This window comes from Hypanus sabinus, chromosome 10 (assembly GCF_030144855.1).
Source record: "Hypanus sabinus isolate sHypSab1 chromosome 10, sHypSab1.hap1, whole genome shotgun sequence".
NCBI lineage: Eukaryota > Metazoa > Chordata > Chondrichthyes > Myliobatiformes > Dasyatidae > Hypanus > Hypanus sabinus.
In genome coordinates, this window is record NC_082715.1 from 123,679,974 (window position 1) to 123,700,678 (window position 20,705).

The 20,705-nt window shown below is 46.0% G+C and overlaps 1 long non-coding RNA gene and 1 pseudogene across 1 annotated transcript in view; both read right to left on the bottom strand.

Annotated features, from left to right (window-relative positions):
* Positions 1-15,812, bottom strand: part of LOC132401071 (uncharacterized) — a 67,162-nt gene extending 51,350 nt beyond the window's left edge. Inside the window, exons 1-2 of the long non-coding RNA XR_009514470.1 lie at positions 15,614-15,812; positions 14,697-14,766 (exon numbers count right to left, since the gene is read on the bottom strand). This is a non-coding gene — a long non-coding RNA (uncharacterized LOC132401071). The remainder of the gene's footprint in view (positions 1-14,696; positions 14,767-15,613) is intronic.
* Positions 7,904-8,078, bottom strand: LOC132401417 (U2 spliceosomal RNA; annotated as a pseudogene).
* Positions 15,813-20,705: the final 4,893 nt, after the last annotated feature.

The following is a 20,705-nucleotide window of genomic DNA, read 5'->3' on the forward strand; positions in this document are numbered from 1 at the left end:
AAAGCGTCAAGGTCGAGGGTGAAGGACGAACCAGTGATCACCTCACTACTCCATGAGGTTTTATTTGACACCGTGCTGAAATAATTCTACAGCTGTGGCTTGTGGCCATCAGCACTCACAGCACTAAAATGGCTCCATGGCTGTGGACTCACTTTCAGAGACTTTGAGGTTCATGTTCCGTAGGTTATTTTTTTCACTTTTTTATTGCTCGCATGTTTTTTTCACGCAGTGGATGTTTGACAGCCTTTGCAGGGTGGATTTAATTCATGGATTTGATTGTGTTTCTTTGTTTTGTGGCTCCCTGCAAGAAGATTAACCTCGAGGTTGTATATGGCATACATACTTCGATAATAAATGTATTTCTGTATGAAAAACTTGCCCCTCGGGCTCTTTTTTAATCCGTTCCCCTCTCCGATTAAACCCATGCCCTCTAGCTTTAGGCTGAGAAAAAGACTCTGATCATCAACCTTATCTATGCACCTTACCATGATTTTATGAACATTTATCAGGTCACCACGCAGTTTCCTTCACTCCAGGGAAAATGGCCTCACCCTATCCAGTCTCTCCTAATAACACAAGTTCCCCTGCCCCACAATCTCTTCATCCTCCCAGCTTATCACATCCCTCCTAAGTAAGGTGACCAGAACTGCACACAACATTCCAGATACTGTCTCACCAGTACCGCTGTGTAACATGACGTCCCCACTTCTGTACTCAGCCGCCCATCCACTTAGGACAAGTGTGCCACATGCCTTTTTCACTGTCTGATTTACCCCTGTCGGCATTCTCAGGCAACTACAGAGCTGTACCACTCAGTTCCACCAAACTCCGCAGGCCCTGTCGTTGACAGTGTATGCCCTCCCATTGTCTGAGTTAAGTTTCATCTACATTCCTTAGCCCAATCTTCCCAGTTTATATATTTAATTTAACAATACAGCATGGAGTCAGCCCTTTGAGCAGAGCTGCCCCAGCAGCCCCTGACTATCCTGACTTAACCCTTACCTAATCACGGGACAATTACAAAGTACAACTAACCTACCCAGTAGGTATTTGGACTGTGGGAGGAAACTGGAGCACCCGGGGAAAACGCACGCATTCCATGGGGAGGACATACAGACTCCCTAAAGAGCAAACAGGGATTGAACTCTGAACTCTGACCCCCTGAGCTGTAACCACCAGGCCACCGTGGCACCCTCGATCCTATTGTAGCTTTCAACAACCTTCTTCGCTGGCCACAACTCCACCGATTTTGGTGCCACCTGCATACTTACCAGTCACGTCAGCTGCATTCTCATCCAGCTCAGTAATACACAGCGTTTTGATAGGCACAAAGGTTACAGACCTAATGTGGGCAAATGGGATTTGAGCAGGCTGTGGGAGTAAAAGGGCCTGAGTGAATTTCCGACTATATGGATATGGCTATGAAAATTTGACTTGTGCTTTTCTCACAAATGGATGTTCATATGGGCTAAGCCCACTTTGTTTCTTCAGGAGGCAGCACATTTTATATAGAATAGCTGTATTAAATGTTCTGCCTACTCCATTAATGTTTTCCCTTCTCTTTCTGGGACTCCCCACTTCTAGACATTTAAGTCCCATTTAAGCACACAAAATACATTTCTGTGGGTCTCTCTCATCACCAACCACCTTCTCTACATTCAAACCCACCTCTCTGTTATGTAAAGCCCCTTTTAATTCAATAATGATCTTCTGGGAAGGGTATCTTGCTCTTACGCAGTGTGGCCTGGGTATGGCTGTTAATTGGCTACAATAAATGGCAGCATTTCTAATGATAGAGTCATAGTGTCATAGAAAGTACAACACAGAAGCAGGCCATTTGGCCCATCTAGTATGTACCAAACTATTTAAACAGTCTTACTACTATCCAGCTACACCTGAACCATAGCCCTCCATAGCCCTGCCATCCATGTACATATCCAAACTTCTCTTGAACATTGAAATGGAGCTCACATGCAACATTTGTACTGGCTAATTCCACAGTCGCTCAACCCTCTGAGTGAAGAAGTTTCCCCTCATGTTCCCCTTAAACCTTTCACCTTTCACCCTTAACATTTTCACCTTTCATCCTTAACCCATGACCTCTAGTTGTAGTCCCACCCAATGTCAGAGGGAAAAGACTGCCTACATTTACCCTATTGATGCACCATCAATAACTCTCTGAGACGTGAGGCGAGATATCGGCTTTTATTGATTGGAAGAAATAACAAACAGTAGTTGACCACCATACTACATCCTGGAGACTGAGGGCAGGGCTCAGGCCTCAATATACCGGGGTCTGTGGGAGGAGCCACAGTCAGTGGGAGGGGCCACAGGAGCAGTTAGCAGGGGAGCGTGTCCAGACAGGTATATGTAGTTCACCACCTTCATCCCCCCCCCCTTTGTTTTAAAAGAGAGTCCCCATGGGGCGAAGTTTCTTACAAGTATATTTACAGGTTAAGTCTATCAGGTGGTCAAATCTGTCACTGTGATCTACGTAGCACCGGCTGTGATTTCACAGGTGCCGGTGGTGATTGCACCGGAGACAGGGGTCGTGCTGGTTCCGGCCTGTCTGGAGGTGTCAGCCCACTAGGCGTCAGTGATCCCTCATGCGTGTGCGAGACGCCCAGTATAGGAGTGTGGTGAGGAGTCCGTCTAGGGCTCGGTGTGCGCGGTGTCACCTCAGGTACAGGGTTCATAGTTACCATGGAGTGTTCGGGGTAGTGGTCTGCTGCTCCTGCGGGCGCCAGGTCGCAGATGGAGACCGTGTCCTCCCGCCCATCAGGTAAGACCACGTAAGCATACTGGGGGTTCGCATGTAGAAGGTGAACCCTCTTGACCGTCAGGGAGTATTTATTGCTCCTCACATGTTTCCGGAGCAGCACTGGCCCTGGGGACATCAGCCAAGCTGGTAGGGTGGTCCCAGTGACAGACTTCCTGGGAAAAGAGAATAGGCGCTCGTGAGGGGTGGCATTGGTGGACGTACATAACAGGGAGCGGATAGAGTGGAGTGCCTCGGGGAGGACCTCCTGCCATTGAGAGACCGGCAACCCTTTTGACTTAAGGGCTAAAAGTGTGGCCTTCCACATGGTAGCATTCTCCATCTCCACCTGTCCATTTCCCCAGGGATTATAATTCGTGGTCCAACTAGTAGCAATGCCCCTAGCTAGCAGGTACTGGCTCAGCTTGTCACTCATAAAGGAGGACCCTCTATCACTGTGGATATAGCAGGGATATCTGAACAGAGTGAAGAGCTGGCGCAGGGCTTTTATGATGGACGTGGTAGTGGTGTCGGTGCAGGGGATGGCAAAGGGGAACCGCGAGTACTCGTCGATAATATTGAGAAAATAGACATTGCGGTCGGTGGAGGGAAGGGGGCCCTTAAATTCAACACTCAGTTGCTCAAAGGGGCGGGTGGCCTTGATAAGTTGTGCTTTTTCAGGACGGTAGAAGTGCGGTTTGCACTCAGCGCAGACTTGGCAGTCCCTGGTCATCATCCTGATGTCCTCAAGGGAGTACGGCAGATTCCGGGCTTTCACGAAATGGTAAAATCAGGTGACCCCCGGGTGGCAAAGATGTGCATGGAGGGCGTATAACTGGTCGAGCTGTGCGCTGACACACGCTCCCCGGAAGAGGGCATCAGGGGGCTCATTGAGCCTTCCAGGCCAGTACAGGATATCATAGTTGTAGGTGGAGAGTTTTATTCTCCACCGCAAAATTTTATCATTTTTGATTTTGCTCCGCTGTTGGTTGCTGAACAGGAACGCAACCGAGCGCTGGTCGGTCAGCAAGGTGAACCTTTTGCCGGCGAGATAGTGCCTCCAGTGCCTAATAGCTTCCACTATGGCCTGGGCTTCTTTCTCCACTGCAGAGTGCCGAATTTCAGAGCCTTGAAGGGTACGAGAAAAGAATGCTACTGGCCTGCCTTCCTGATTGAGGGTAGCAGCCAGCGTGAAGTCGGAGGCGTCACTCTCTACTTGGAAAGGAATGGTCTCGTCCACCGCATGCATCGTTGCTTTGGCAATGTCCCCTTTAATGCAGCTGAAGGCCGCGCAGGCCTCAGCAGAGAGGGGAAAAGTGGTAGACTTGACTAGGGGGCGAGCCTTGTCTGCGTAATGGGGGACCCATTGGGTGTAATAGGAAAAAAACCCCAGGCACCGTCTGAGGGCTTTGAGGGTGGTGGGAAGAGGGAGTTCTAACAGGGGGCGCATACGGTCGGGATCAGGGCCAGTGATCCCGTTTTCCATGACATACCCAAGGATAGCGAGTCGGGTGGTTCCGAACACACACTTGTCCCTATTATAAGTAAGGTTCAGGGCTTTGGCCACTTGGAAAAATCGTTGGAGGTTGGTGTTGTGATCTGACTAGTCATGTCCACAGATGGTGATGTTATCCAGATAGGGAAATGTGGCCTTCAGTTGGTACTGGTCCACCATCCGGTCCATCTCCCTCAGGAAGATAGAGACACCATTTGTGACACCGAAGGGGACGTGCAGAAAGTGATAGAGCCTGCCGCCCACCTCGAAGGCGGTGTAGGGGCGGTCCTCTGGGCAGATGGGGAGCTGGTGATAAGCGGATTTCAGATCAATTATCGAGTACACCTTGTACTGAGCTATCTGGTTGACCATATCTGCGATGCAGGGTAGGGGGTACACGTCAAGCTGCGTGAACCTATTGATGGTCTGACTATAGTCCACGACCATCCTATTTTTCTGCCCAGTCCGAACAACAACCACCTGGGCCCTCCAAGGGCTTGTGCTTGGCTCAATGATCCCCTCCCTGAGCAGCCGCTGCACCTCCGACTGAATGAAGGCCCTGTCCCCCGCGCTGTACCTCCTGCTTTTAGTTGCCACAGGTTTACAGTCGGGGGTCAGGTTAGTGAACAGCGGTGGGGGAGGGATCTTGAGGGTGGAGAGGCTGCAAGTGGTTTCAGTAGTGCAGCTATCGGCATGGTGCTGGGTGGGACGTGTGGGTAGGTGTGTGTGTGTGGTCAGTAGCGGGGTATATGGCGAAGTCCCACAAAACTGAGGATTCCTGACAGTGAGTGGTGGGAGGGGCCCGTCATATGCCATAGTCACACTTTCGAGGTGGCTCTGGAAGTCCAGCCCCAATAGCACAGGTGCTCACAGTTGAGGCATGACCAGTAGCGCAAAGTTCCGATATTCTGTGCCCTGCACCACCAATGTCACTACACGACCCACCCAGATGTCTGTGGAATACGACCCAGAAGCCAAGGTGACCCTCTGGCTTACCAGCCATGTCACGAGTCCGCAGCGTTGCACTGTGTCCTTGCAAGCTGGTGTGGGGCACTTTGGTCGAGGGTTACGGAGGCCAGAGTTGAACTGCCATTTTGGTGCCCGGTAAGCACCGGTGGGTAGGGGGCGGGGCATGTTGGCGCTGACAAAGATGGCCGCCCCCATCCAGGCATGCAAGATGGCGGCCCCCCATACGTCGCACGAGGCAGGCAGGCAAGATGGCGGCAACCAAGATGGCGGTCGCCATGCCTCATATGCAGCGCTGCCCAACCCCGCTCGTGGTTCAGACTTACAGACCTTGGCGAAAAGACCCTTCTTCCCACAGCTGGAACAGGTCGCTTCTCGGGCCTGGCAGCATTTTCGGGGGTGCTTTTCGAGTCTGCAGAAGTAACACTGCACGGGCTTGCGACTGGCAGCAGCTGTGGTCGGGTTCAGGGAGTTTGCGGAATCGTGACTGGCAGCGGCGTTGGCGAATTTGCTAGCGGGAACCGGCGGCGGCGGGGTCTGAGGTGTCCACGGAACCAGTGGGGGATCATGCGGCTGGACAGCGTCAGCGTTGTGCAGAGCAGCCTCCAGCGTGTCGGCCCTCTCGATCACCGAGTGTAAGGTAAGATCGACATTTTCCAGCAGCCACTGGCGCACGTACACTGACCTGATCCCTGTAACAAAGGCGTCTCGTACAAGGAGCTCCGCATGCTGTTCTGCCATGAGAGTTTTGCAGTCGCAAGCTCACACGAGTGTCTGTAGGGCTTGGAGAAACTCGGTGCTCGACTCTGCAGGCTGCTGTCGTCGCGTAGCTAAGCGATGCCTTGCGTAGACGGTGTTCACTGGCCGCAGGTACTGTCTTTTGAGGGCATCCAGTGCCCCTTGGTAGGTCGGCAGGACCCTGATAAGTGAGTAAACTTTCCGGGTGACCCACGAGAGGAGAATTCTGTGCATAACAGCAGGTTCAGTCGCATTAACCTCCTCCAAGTATGATTGGAAGCATGCAAGCCAGAGTTCAAAGGCAAGAGCTGCTTCAGGGGCTTGGGGGTCCAAATCCAATTTTTCCGGACGTAAAATACTCTCCATGTTTTAAAACTTCCAGTCAATAAAATTGATGCACCATCAATAATTCTCTGAGATGTGAGGCGAGATATCGGTTTTTATTGACTGGAAGAAAGAACAAGCAGTAGTTGACCACCATACTACATCCTGGAGACTGAGGGCAGGGCTCAGGCCTCAATCACCTTTATATCGGGGTCTGTGGGAGGAGCCACAGGAGCAGTCAGCAGGGGGCGTGTCCAGACAGGTATATGTAGTTCACCATACCTGTCTATACCCCTCATAATTTTGTATGCCACTATCAATCTCCCCTCAATATGTAATGACCACAGGATTGACTTTGATGGCACAAAACTACTGTGCCGTGCCAATGGCTTTTGAGACTGCAAGGTGCAGGAAGCCATTGAAATAAGACTGGAGAATAAGAATGTCGACAAGGATGAAGGTCTCACTCTAAGTAAGAACTGGAATACGATACTAACCAAGGTGGGAGAGCAGAGACAAGATAGGCTGAGGATTTCTCATCTACACCTTGGTTAAAATCGACAGCTGGATCTGGCTGGAAGCCCGAGAAGAGTTTATGTGTCATCTACGCCAGGAGAACACTGGATCCTTTTTCACTCCCCTCAATGTTCTACATTCCAAAGAATAAATTCCCAACTTATTCAATATTTCCTTATAACTCAGGTCCTTCAATCCCAGCAACATGCTCTTAAATTTTCTCTGTACCCTTTCAACCTTATTTACACCTATCCTGCAGGTAGGTGACCAAACCTGCACACAATACTCCAAATTAGGCTTCACCAACATCTTATACAACTTTCTACATAACATCCCATCTCCTGTACTCAGTACTTTGATTTATGAAAGCCGAAGTGCCAAAAGCTCTGTTTACGACCAATCAACCTGGGATACCACTTTCAATGAATTATGGACCTATGTTTCCAGTTGCCTTTGTTCTACCACACTCCTCAGTGCCCTATCATTCACTGTGTAGAACCTACCCTGGTTGGTCCTACTGCAGGCGTAACACCTTGCACCTGGCTGCATTAAATTCCATCTGCCATTTTGTGGCCTATTTCTCCAGCTGGTCCAGATCCCTCTGCAAGCTCCGATGGACACTGCACTCCCAGTCTTGGTGTCATCCAGAAATTTGCTGATCCAATTAACCACATTATCATCCAGATCATTGATATAGATGACAAGCAAGAATAAACTCAGCCCTGATCCCTATGGCACACCACTAGTCACAGGCCTGCAGTCAGAGAGGCAACCATCTACTACCACTCTCTGGCTTATCCCAAAAAGCCAATGTCTAATCCAATTTCAAACAACAGAAAATCTGCAGATGTTGGAAATGTGAGCAACATACACAAAATTCTGGAGGAACTTGGCAGGCCAGGCAGCATCTATGGAAAAGACCACTGTCACCGTTTCAGGCTAAGACCCTTTATCAGGACTGGAAAAAGTCTAATCCAATTTACTACCTCATCTTGAACGTCAAACCTTTGAACCTTCTTGGCAAATCTCCCATGCAGGATCTGTCAACCGCCTTGGTAAAATCCATGTCAACAATATCCACTGCCTTGTCTTCATTAACATTCCTGGTAACTTGCTTGAAAAACTCTATAAAATTGGTTAGACATGATCTACAACATGCAAAGCTATGCTGGCTGTACCTAATCAGTCCATGTTTATCAAAATACTCATTTAACTAGTCCCATATTAAACTGATAAGAGGAGATACTACACTTGATCTTAGCCAAAAGGCTGAGAAGCAATATCCCTTAGAATATCTTCCAATAATTTTCCCATTACTGTTGTCAGGCTCACTGGCCTATAATTCTCTGGAGACTTTCCTAAACAATGGAACAACATTAGCTACCTATAATCCTCTGGTACTTCACCTGTAGCTAACGATAATTTAAATATCTCTGCCACAGCCCTGCACTTTCTGTGCTTACCTCCTACAAGTCTGAGGAAACACCTCAGGCCATGGGGAGTTAACTACACTAATTTGCCTCAAGAGAGCAAACACCTCCTCCTCTGTCATCTGTTATAGGGTCTATTACCTTGCTGTTACTTTGCCTCTCTTCTATAGACTCTGTGTAATCTCCTGAGTAATTACAGATGCAAAAAAAATCCATTTGTGATCTCCCCCATCTCTTTTGGCTCCACTCATAGATTACCATTCTGATCTTCCAGAGGACCAATTTTGTCCCAAGCAATCCTTTTGCTCTTAACACATCGGTAGAATCCCCTTCACCTTGTCTGCCAGGGCAACCTCTTGCCTTCTTTTAGCCCTCCTGATTTCTTTCTTAAGTGTTCTCTTGCATTTCTTATACTCCGTAAGTACCTCATTTGTTCCTACTTGCCTCTACCTGCTATGCACCTCCTTTTTCTCTTAACCAGGGTCTCAATATCTCTTGAAAACCAGGGCTCCCTAAACCTGTTATCTTTACCTTTTATTCTGACAGGCACATACAAGCTTTGCATCCTCAAAATTTCAAAATTTTGCTTTTGAAGGCCTCCCACTTACCAAGTACACCATTGCCAGAAAACAGCTTATCCCAATCCACACTTGCCATTTCCTTCCTTTTAGCATCAAAACTGGCCTTTCTCCAATTTAGAATCTCAACCAGACCTATCCGTTTCCGTATTTAACAAAACTAATGGCATTATAATCACTAGATGCAAAGTGTTCCCCTACACAAATTACCGTCATCTGCTCTGTCTCAGTCCCTGAGAGTAGACCATGTATCACACACTCTCGTTGGGACTTCTACGCACTGAATAAGGAAACTTTCCTGAACATATTTGGAAAACTCTATCCCATATAATGTGGAAAGTTAAAATCACCTACTATGGCAAGCTTATGTTTCTTGCAACAGTCTGTGATTTTGCTATGAATTTGTTCCTCTAAATCCCGTGGACTGGTACTGGTCAATAATATAGCCCCATTAATGTGGTCATACCTGTTTTGTTCCTCAGTTTCACCCTTAAAGCCTGACCAGGTGAGCTGTCTAGTCTGTCCTGACTGAGCACCACCGTGACATTTTCCTTGACTCATAACGCCACCCCTCACCCCTATAGTCCCTCCTGCATGTCATGTCTAAAACACCAGATCCCCAGAATACTGAGCTGCCAGTCCTGCCCTCCTGCAACCAAGTCTCACTAACAGCTACAATGTAATTCCATGTGTTGATCCATGCCCTGAGCTCATCTGCCTTTCCTACAATCATTCTCCATCATATCCTACGAATAAATTTAAGATAAAAAAAAATCTACACTCTTCCTCTTAATCAGACAATCTGCTTCCAATAATTCAGACTCAACTGTTGAAGCAAACCTCAAGACAGATGGAGGACCCACATTGACTCACCAAATTGTTTCGACTGATCCGGTGCACGCTTTAAAAAAAGATTGAGCAATCTACATGCTTCTTCTTAATCAAGTAATCTGCTACAAGAAATTCAGACTCTACCACTGATACAACCACATGACAGATGGAGAACTTACTTTGGTTCATCAGATTATTGGATTCCAACAGCTGTATCTGGAACTTGTAGGGGTATATGGAAAGTAAAATGTTTTAGAGTTTAATAATAGGCACCCAAAGCAGATGGCTGCCTAAAAGAATTTATTGGCTTGCGCTACAGAAAAACAATCTCCCTCTCCACTGGTAAAGCAAGAATTTGATGAGCATTGCAAGCTTCAGAGATAGCAAGACAGCTGAGATGTGCAGGCTTTGCCCACAAGCACATACTACTAATGCCCCTGGAGAAGCCTGTCATTAAACTGGCTAGCTGACATTCCAGTGACAATATCAGAAACTAGAAGGGTGGTCAGCATATGATAGTTAGGGCTCATTGATGTCACCTCCACCACATTCCCTGATCTCAGAGTTGTCAACCATTTCTTCTCATGTGACAGGAAGGCAGAGATGCAATTTTCTATTTAGCACTTCACATAGTAATCAAGTATATTAATAAAGGGTTAAATTCTCTGTAGGGCAAATTTCCTGTCTGGAAATATTTACACAATGACGGGCTGACTAGAGGAAACACCGCTTTGGATCTAATATGAAGCAATGAAGCTGGTCAGATGACAGATCTTTGGGTGGGTGAGCATTTCAGAGACAGTGACCGCAACTCCCTGACCTTTACCATGGCCTTGGAGAGGGAGAGGAGCAGACAGTGTGGAAAAGCATTTAATTGGAGAAGGGCGAATTATGATGCTATTAGGCAGGAACTTGGGAGCGGGTATTGGGAATATATGTACTCAGGGAAATGCACAACAGAAGTGTGGAGTTTGTTTAGAGAGCACTTGCATGGGGTTCTGGATGGGTTTCTCCCATTGAGGAAGGAAAAGGATGGTTGACTGAAGGAATCATGATTGACAAGAAGCGTGGAACATCTAGTCAGGAGGAAAAAAGATTACTTAAGGTTTAAGAAGCAAGGATTAGACCAGACCCTCGAGAGTTATAAGGTTTCCAGAAAAGAGCTTAAGAAGGGACTTATGGGAGCTAAAAGGGAACATTAGAAGGCCTTGATGAGCAGGGTTAAAGAAAATATGCTACATTTTTGTGAAAAACAGGAGGATGACTAGAATGTGGGAAAGACTAATCAGCGATAAAAAAGAGAGTAGGTATGAGAGGTCCTTAATGAATATATTGTTTCAGTTTTCATCAATGAGAGGAGCTTTGACAAATGTGAGGTCAGCATAAAACTGGATAATATTCTGGAGCCTGTCAACATGAAGAAGGGGAATGTGATGGAACTTTGTAAAATATTAGAATAGATAAGTTCCAGGTTACTACAGGAAGTTCAGAATGAGATTGCTGCAACTTTGGCGATGACCTTTGTGTCCTCACTGGGCACAGGATAAATGCCAGAAGGTTGGAAGATGCCAAGTGTTATCCCCTTGTTCTAGAAAAGTAAAGGAATAATCCTGGGCATTATGGTCCAGTGAATCTTGCATCACTGGTGGGCAAATTATTGAAGAGGATTTTTTGAGACAGGATTTACAAGCATTAGAGAAACATAGTAAGATTAGGGAATGTCTGTATGACTTTGTGAGGGGCAGATCATGCGTCACAAGCCTGACTAACTTCATTGAGGAAGGGACAAAAAAATAGATGAAGTTTGAACAGTGAATGTGATGTACAGCATTCAACAAGGATCCCCATGGTAGAATCATTCAGAAAGATAGGAGGCATGGGATCCAGGGAAACTTGGTTGCATCAATTCAGAATCATCTTGGCTGCAGAAAGCAGAGAATGGTTCTGCCTGGGGATCAGCGACCAGTGGTGTTCTGATGGATCTTCTGGGAGCCCTGGTCTTTGTAAAGTTTATAAATGACTTGGACAAGGTAGTGGAAGAATGGGGTAGCAAGCCTGCAGATGACTTGACGGTTGGTGATGTTGTGCACAGTGTAAAAGTTTGACATTGGTTACAATAGGATTTTGATAGGGTGCAGAGCTAGACTGAGAAGTAGCAGATAGGGTTCAATCCAAAAAAGTATGAAGTAATACATTTTAAAAGACCAAATTTGAAGGCAAAGTGCAGGGTTAATGGCAGGATTCTTAACAGTACGGGAAAATAGAGGGACCTTGGGGTCTATGTCCATAAATCCCTCGAAGTTGTCACGCTAATTGATTGGGTGATGGAAAAGGTGCAAGGTGTGTTGGCTTTTATTAGTTGGGGGACTGCCTTCAATATTACTACAAGGTAATGCTGCAGCTCTATAAAAGTCAGGTTAGACTACACTTGGAGTATTGTGTTCAGTTCTAGTCACTTCAATTTGGAAGGATGTGGAAGCTTTAAAGAGGATGCAGAGGAGAGGAAAGTTTAAATGAATTAAGGAAAATGAGGGGTGGCTTGATAGAGGTGTACAAAATGATAAGAGGCATTGATAATGTGGATAGCACTTGTCTTTTCCCCTGGGTGGAAATGGCTAATATGAGAGCACATAATTTTAAGATGATTGGAGGATTATTAAGGACCTCCAGCACCCAGGGCATACCCTTCTGTCACTGTTACCATCAGGTAGGAGATACAGAAGCCTGAAGGCACACACTCAGCGATTCAGGAACAGCTTCTTCCCCTCGGCCATCCAATTCCTAAATGGACATTGAAGCTTTGGACACTACCTCAATCTTTTTAAATACACAGTATTTCTGTTTTTGCACATTTTTAATAATCTATTCAATATACATAATTGATTTACTTGTTTATTTATTATTATGTTTTATTTTATTTATTATTATTTTCTCTCTTTGCTGGATTATGTATTGCATTGAACTGCTGCTGCTAAGTTAACAAATTTCATGTCACATGCCAGTGATAATAAACCTGATTCTGAATGTATGGGCGGATGTCAGAGGTAGGTTTCTTTAACACAGAATGTGATAAAGTGCATAGAATGCACAGCCAGGGTTAGTCGTGGAAGTAGATACATTAGGGGCATTTAAGATACTTATAGATAGGCACATAGATAAAAAGCAAATGTGGGAGGGAAGTGTTAGGTTGATCATGGAATGGGTTAAAAGGTTGACACAACACTGTGGGATGAAGGGCTGTCCTGGATTCTAATGTGCATGGTTTCACACTGTAGATGACTAAGAAAACCAGTTTATTCTTCTGAAGATTTGGAAGTCCCTTAGGTTTACAGGATTCTTTACTGCATGCATATAACTTTTTGTGCTCCAAAGGGAGATTTCTAGTTTTGCCCGAACTGCAAAGGCTGTTTTCTACATGTGCGGCTCATTTGCGATGACAGGTGCAATGGAGAGTGAATTCACATGTCAAAAGCTGTAATTATGTTGCTATGTTTTCAGCATCCCCTTGCTTCAGTTACAGAGCCAAGAGTCAAAGGAATGGGGTCGCTCTTTCTCCCATGACATGCTGGATTTCAGCCTAGGAATGTTGGAGGAGGTCGTCACATCTTTGCAAAGATACTGCTATGAGGAGAGGCTGAAGAATGGAGTAAGATGTTAAAGTGCCCTGGGTAACTCCAGCACTGGCTTCTAATGCCTGGTAAAGTGCATTGGCAGTTACGCGCTTTGACATTCACAATCAGGAAACCAAGAGTCACTGGATATCTCCAAGGCTACCAGACTACTGACATTAACACTACTGATGCTATAGGCCTGGTGCGGTAGTTGTGGTGTTAGACACCAGAGAGAACAACTCATTTTTGTGTACCCCAGCGGGAGAACTAGCATTATCAGCAAAGACCTCTCGCCAAACCCTCCCTGCTTGTAACTAGATAGAAGTTTGTTTTTTATTACACCAGTCACTACTTCATAATATTGCACAATGCTTATCAACATCTGAAGCAATTTTGATTAGTGTTCAATGTATGACAGAGGACTCATCCCCTACCTCAATCGTTCTATGTTCCTGTGCATACATCTAATGGCCTGCTGGCACCCCTTTCACCAAAGCAAGACTGCCGAGATCATTGTCCTTCCACTCAGCATCACTCAACCTCCTTCCACCTCCACGTCCATCATTCAGCTGTGCTGCCACACTTATCCTATGCCTGCTGCTCATTGACACGAGCCGTAATCCTTGAGTGGGTGTCTCTGAGGAGAGTCTGATACCTGCGGCCAGGTAAGTGAATGGTCTTCAGTGTTCCCAGAGGTAGAAGGAGACAGCTGGTGTTACTCTGGGGCTTTGGGATGCTTGTATAACATTGCTGGAATTGGTTTACTAATGTCACGTGTATCAAGATACAGTGAAAAAACTTGTCTTGCATACTGCTCACACAGATCAAATCATTACACGGTGCATTGAGGCAGAACAAGGTAATACAATAACAGAACACAAGAGTAAAGTGTTCCAGCTGCAGAAAAAGTGCAGTACAGGTAAACAATAAGTTTCTTGTACAATCACCTGTCATAAATTTATTAGGAGTGTGTCAGCTGCTAAAAAGATAGAATCCGTTTAAAAGTGCTTTGTCAAATAGACTGCTCAAGTTAAAAACCAGCTTCTTAAATGTTGATGGAAAATACATTTATTTATATAATTCCAACATTAATATTTAGAAAAGGTATCCTCTTCGTTACCACAGGGACATCTTTGTTACCGCAGAGATAAAGGTTTCCATTTCTCCTTAGATAAACAGCAGTCCTCCTCCGCCCCTTTGCACATGCAGCATGGATTTGTGCACTTAACCGATTCTCAGATGCACAACAGCCTCCATTAATTGCATCTTATGATTAACTGAACTTTGGTAACCTGGCATTACGATTAGCAAGGAAGAAGTCACAGAATATCTCTGAGGTTCATCCCTCTTAACCAGTTCACAGCTAAATCATACAAACGTAAATTTCCTGACAAACTCTTTTATGCCAGGAAATAAATTGCACACTCTTTTTGCACTAACGTTACTTACCACTTCAGAGGGGGTGTCGCACTCTGGCGTGCACTGTGAAAGGAGCTCCACCTGCAGATGGCAAGTATTTCTGTGTAAAAAGTGCAGGAGAGTCAGCAAAGCAGAGAAGTGGCCAGAGTTTCAAAGCATAAAAAACAACTCAAAAGCTCAAATGCCCTTGGAACTTAACTGGCCAAAGGAATCGTTAAGCTAACTTGTAGAGACTAATTTCTTCTAAAGGCAGAGAGTATTTTCTATACGGGGAGCAAATTCAGTTCCCCTCCCCCCCCCCCCCCCCCCACACCCTTTCAGTCCCAATTTCTTGTACTCGGCCCTTACCAATCCACACAGAGGGATCAAAAGTGGAGAGACTGAGCAATTTCAAGTTCCTGGGTGTCAAGATCTCTGAGGACCTAACCTGGTCCCAACATATCAATGCAGCTATAAAGGAGACAAGACAGCGACTATACTTCAATAAGAGTTTAAAGAGATTTGGTATGTCAACAAGTACACTCAAAAACTTCTATGCGGGGGAGCATTCTGACAGGCTGCATCATTGTCTGGTATGGGGGGGAGGCTACTGCATAGCACCAAAAGAAACTCCAGAGAGTTGTAAATTCAGTCAACTCTATCTTCGGTACTAGCCTACAAAGTACCCAGGACATCTTTAGGAAGCGGTGTCTCAGAAAGGCAGCGTGCATTATTAAAGGATCCCCAGCACCCAGGGCATGCCCTTTTCTCACTGTTACCATCAGGTAGGAGGTACAGAAGCCTGAAGGCACACACTCAGCGATTCAGGAACAGCTTCTTCCCCTCTGCCATCCTATTCCTAAATGGACATTGAACCCATGAACACTATTTCAATATTTTAATATTTAATATTTTTACTTCTGTTTTTGCACGATTTTTAATCTGTATACTGTAATTGATTTACTTACTTATTTTTTTTCCCTCTTCTTCTACATTAGGTATTGCATTGAATTGCTGCTGCTAAGTTAACAAATTTCACGAGATATGCCGGTGATAATAAACCTGATTCTGATTGCCTCCACACCCTGCTGCTTCATGTAGCTGAACAAACACATCTTGGATGATACTATTGCGTCAACCACTTCCTCTGGCAGCTCATTCCGTATACACGCCGCCCTCTGTTTGTAACAGTTTCCCCTCAGGTCCGCTTTCAATCTTTCCCTTCTCACCCTAAACCTCTGCCCCCGAGTTTTGGATTCCCCCACCACGGAGAAAAGATTATTACACATGCACTCACCTATGCCTCGGATAATTACGTAACCTCTACAACACCATCACTCATTCTTCTACACTCCACGGAATGAAAACCTAGCCTGGCCAATGTAACTCAAGCTCTCTCGACCTGGCACCACCCTCATTAATCTTTTCTGAACTCTTACAAACAAGAGAAAATATGCAAGTGCTGGAAATCCAAGCAATGCACACAAAATGCTGGAGAAACTCTGCAGGTCAGGCAGCGTCTAGGAAAAGAGTACAGTCGATATTTCAAGCTGAAATCCTTTGGCAGGACTGAAGAGAAAAGCTGAGGTTTAAAAGGTGGGGGGAGGAGGTGAGTGAGAAACACAAGGTGACAGGTGAAATCTGGAGGGAGAAGGACTATACCTACAGCTACTTGTAAAAACATCATCCTCTTCTCACAGTTCCTCCATTTCTGCCGCATCAATTCTCGGGATGAGGCTTTTTATTCCTGAATGAAGGAGATGTCCTCCCTTTTCAAAGAAAGGGGCTTCCCTTCCTCCACCGTCAACATTGCACTCAACCACATCTCTTCCATTTCACGCACGTCTGCTCTTACCCCATCCTCCTGCCATCCTACCAAGGATAGGGTTCCTCTTGTCCTCACCTACCACCCCACCAGTCTCCACGTCCAGAACATAATTCTCCAAAACTTCCGCCACCTCCAACAGGATCTCACCACTAAGCACATCTCCCCCCCCCCAACTTTCTGTTTTCCACGGGAATTGCTCCCTACCCGACTCACTTGCCCATTCATCCCTCCCCACACTTATCCTTGCAAGCAGAACAAATGCTACACCTGCCCCTACAACTCCTCCCTCACCACCATTCAGGGCCCCAAAAAGTCTTTCCAGGTGAGGCGACACTTCACCTGCGGGTCTGTTGGGGTGATATACTGTGTCCAGTATTCCCGGTATGGCCTCCTGTGTATTGGTAGGACCCAACATAGATTGGGAGATCGCTTCGCCGAGCATCTACGATCCATCTGTCAGAACAAGCGGGATCTCCCAGTGGCCACCCATTTTAATTCCACTTCTCATTCGAATTCCGATATATCTAATCATGGCCTCCTCCTCTGTGATGAAGACAATCAGGAGGCCACACTTAGGTCAGAGGAACAACATCTTAAATTCCATTTGGTTAGCCTCCAACCTGATGGCATGAACATTGATTTCTCCAACTTCCAGCAATGCCCCCACACCCTCCCTCCACTACTCCCCATCCCCCTTTCCCTTTCTCACCTTATCTCCTTGCCTGCCCATTGTCTCCCTCAGGTGCTCCTCCCCACCTTTTCTTTCTTCCATGGCCTTCTGTCTCTTTCACCAACCAACTTCCCAGCTTTTTACTTCGTCCCTCACCCTCCAGATTTCACCTATCACCTTTTGTTTCTCTCTCCCCTCCCCTCACCTCTTAAATCTCCTCCTCAGCTTTTTTCTCCGGTCCTGTGAAAGGGTTTTGGCCCAAAATGTCGACTGTGCTTTTTTCCTTGATGCTGCCTGGCCTGCTGAGTTCGTCCAGCATTTTGTGTGTGTCTCTCTGAACTCTTTTCAGTTTAGCCTCAGTGACCAAAACCGTGCACAGTACTCCAAGCGTGGCCTCGCAAATAACTTGTACAACTTCAACTTCCTGTCCCAGCTCCTACTCTCGATGCCTTGACTAATGAAGGCCAATGTGCTAAATGCCTTTTTCACCACCCTGTTCACCTGTGATGCCACTTTCAATGAACCATGCAAATATACTTCTAGCTCCTATGTCGAATGGCGCTCCCTAGTGCCCTACCATTCATAGTATAATTCCTACACTGGTTTGTTTTCCAATATACATCACCTCACACTTATCTGCATAGAAATCTATTTGCTACCCTTCGATCCGCTTTCCTAACTAACCAAGATCCCCTATCACCTATGACAACCTTCTTCACTATCGACAATACCTACTGTGTTAACTGCAAACTTACTGATGCAGCCTTGTGCATTTGCAACCAAACCATTTATATAAATAACAAATAACAAGGGACCCAACATTGACTCTGCTGCACACCAATCAACCTCCATTCCAAGAAATAACCTCCAAACTTTACCCTCTGCTTTCAACCGCTGGGCCAATTTTGAATCACCTAACTATCTCCCCCTGGATTCCATGGGACCTACCCTTTCAGACCTGATTACCCTATGGGACCTCAACAAAGGTTTTGCTAAAGTCCAAATACGCAACATCTACTGCCCTTTCTTTGTCTACCTTACTGGTTACCTCTTCCAAATAACTGTAAAAGCTTTATTATGCACAAAAGACATACTGACACTTTCTAATCAGACTCGGTCAATCTAAATGCTAATAGATCCTGTCACTCCATTAATTTCCATACTACTGATATCAGCCTAACTACCCTGTAGATCTCTGTTCACACAGGGGTGGCGGTGTGGAGATACGTTTGTAGGTCACCCTTGGGCAAGGTGGAGCACCTGCTTAGCCCACTGATCAGGGTCACATGAAGCATGGGAGCAGGTGGTGGATGGTAGTTTGAGCAGCTGGCACATATCACAAATACTAATTATGTGACCACTGGCGCCAGCCATACAATCACTTAAGTGTGTTGATAGTGGCTGGGGTCACCCATCTTGTAAAGACATTTTCAAGTCAAGTCACTTTTTATTGTCATTTCAACCATAAACTGCTGGTACAGTACACAGTAAAAACAAAACAACATTCGCCAGGACCATGGTGCTGCATGAAATAACACAAAACTACACTAGACTATGTGAGACAACTCAAGGCTACACTAGACTACATAAAACAACACAAAAACTACACTAGACTACAGATCTATACAGGACTACACAAAGTGCACAAAACAGTGCAGGGCAGTACAATAATTAATTAACAAATAAACAAGACAATAGGCACAGTAGAGGACAAATTTCAATATAATAATAAATGATGTAGATGTCACTCTAGACTCTGGGTATTGAGGAGTCTGATAGCGTGGGGGAAGAAACTGTTACACAGTCTGGTTGTGAGAGCACAAGTGCTTCGGTGCCTTTTCCCAGATGGCAGGAGGGAGAAGAGATTGTATGAGGGGTGCGTGGGGTCCTTCATAATGCTGTTTCCTTTGCGGATGCAGCATGTAGTGTAAATGCCTATGATGGCAGGAAGAGAGACCCCGATGATCTTCTCAGCTGACCTCACTATCCGCTGCAGGGTCTTGCAATCCGAGATGGTGCAATTCCCGAACCAGGCAGTGATGCAGCTGCTCAGGATGCTCTCGATACATCCTCTGTAGAATGTGGTGAGGATGAGGGGGGTGGGAGATGGACTTTTCTGCACCTCCCCTCTGTAAGCTGACTCGTCGTTCTTGCTGATGAGACCCACCACAGTCGTGTCATCGGCGAACTTGACGATGTGATTCAAGCTGTGTGTTGCAGCACAGTCGTGGGTCAGCAGAGTGAACACCAGTGGACTGAGCACGCAACCCTGGGGAGCCCCCGTGCTCAGTGTGATGGTGTTGGAGATGCTGCTCCCGATCCGGACTGACTGAGCTCTCCCAGTCAGGGAGAAGGCAATGGAAAACCACTTCTCAAGAAAAATTTGCTAAGGACAACCATGGTCATGGAAAGACCATGACTGCCCATGTCATGCGACACAGGACAGAATGAACGAATCAGACATACAGTGCTGCTTCCACTCATACGGTATCCATTGCATTAATACTTTCCATTGTTGATTTGACACACCAAGTTCCTAATGTACGGTAGATTATTTTGCATTCATTGTAAAATGTTGATTCTCCACCTCACTATAAATGGATGTTGATGTTAACCATGCCTATGAAATCAGCATTCTAGTCTAGTTGAGACGATAGCAAACACAAACTGTTCTGCAGTTGACCTTCTGTCACTCCAAAATGCAAATGCATGTCATGTTTCATGTAACAGAATAATTTGGATGAAATGATGTCAGTTAAATGCTGCTGTTGTGGTAGTCACAAACACAGATTTAGACAACAAAAATTGTTTTTCTCAGCCCTTTTCCCAATTCTCTATTATTTGATTTAAACAAAATGGTTTAAAGGAGGAATGTGAAAACCCTGTGTAGATGCAGAAGCAGTTTCTGACAGTTTTTGCGGTCTCTAACAATTTTTAGTGCTGAACAAAACATAATCACCCCTCTGGATAAGAGGGGTACTGTAGTCATCTGGCATACTGACCTCTACCTTGCTGAGGCCCAGCGACAACTCCTCTTAGTCACCCGTCGAACAGGACCCTACCAAGGAGTACCAGACCATTGTCTCCCACACCATCACCGACCTTATTAGCTCTGGGGATCTCCCATCCACTACCACCAACCTCATGGTTCCCACACCCCGCACTTCCTGTTTCTACCTCCTACCCAAGATTCACAAAACCACTTGTCCAGGTAGACCCATTGTTTCAGATTGTTCCTGCCCCACTGAACTCGATTCTGTTTTATTCCCTGCCTAGTTCAGTCCCTTCCTACCTACATCCATGACACTTCACATGTTCTGGATCTTTTCTAGGATTTCAGGTTCCCTGGCCACCATCATCTTATTTTCACTATGGATGTCCAGTCCCTATACACCTCCATCCCCCACCAGGAAGGACTCAAAGTTCTCTGTTTCCTTCTGGACACCAGACCCATTCAGTTCCCCTCTACCGCCACTCTCCTCCATCTAGAGGAACTTGTCCTCATTCTTAATAATTTCTCCTTTGGCCCCTCCCACTTCCTTCAAACAAAAGATGTAGTCTT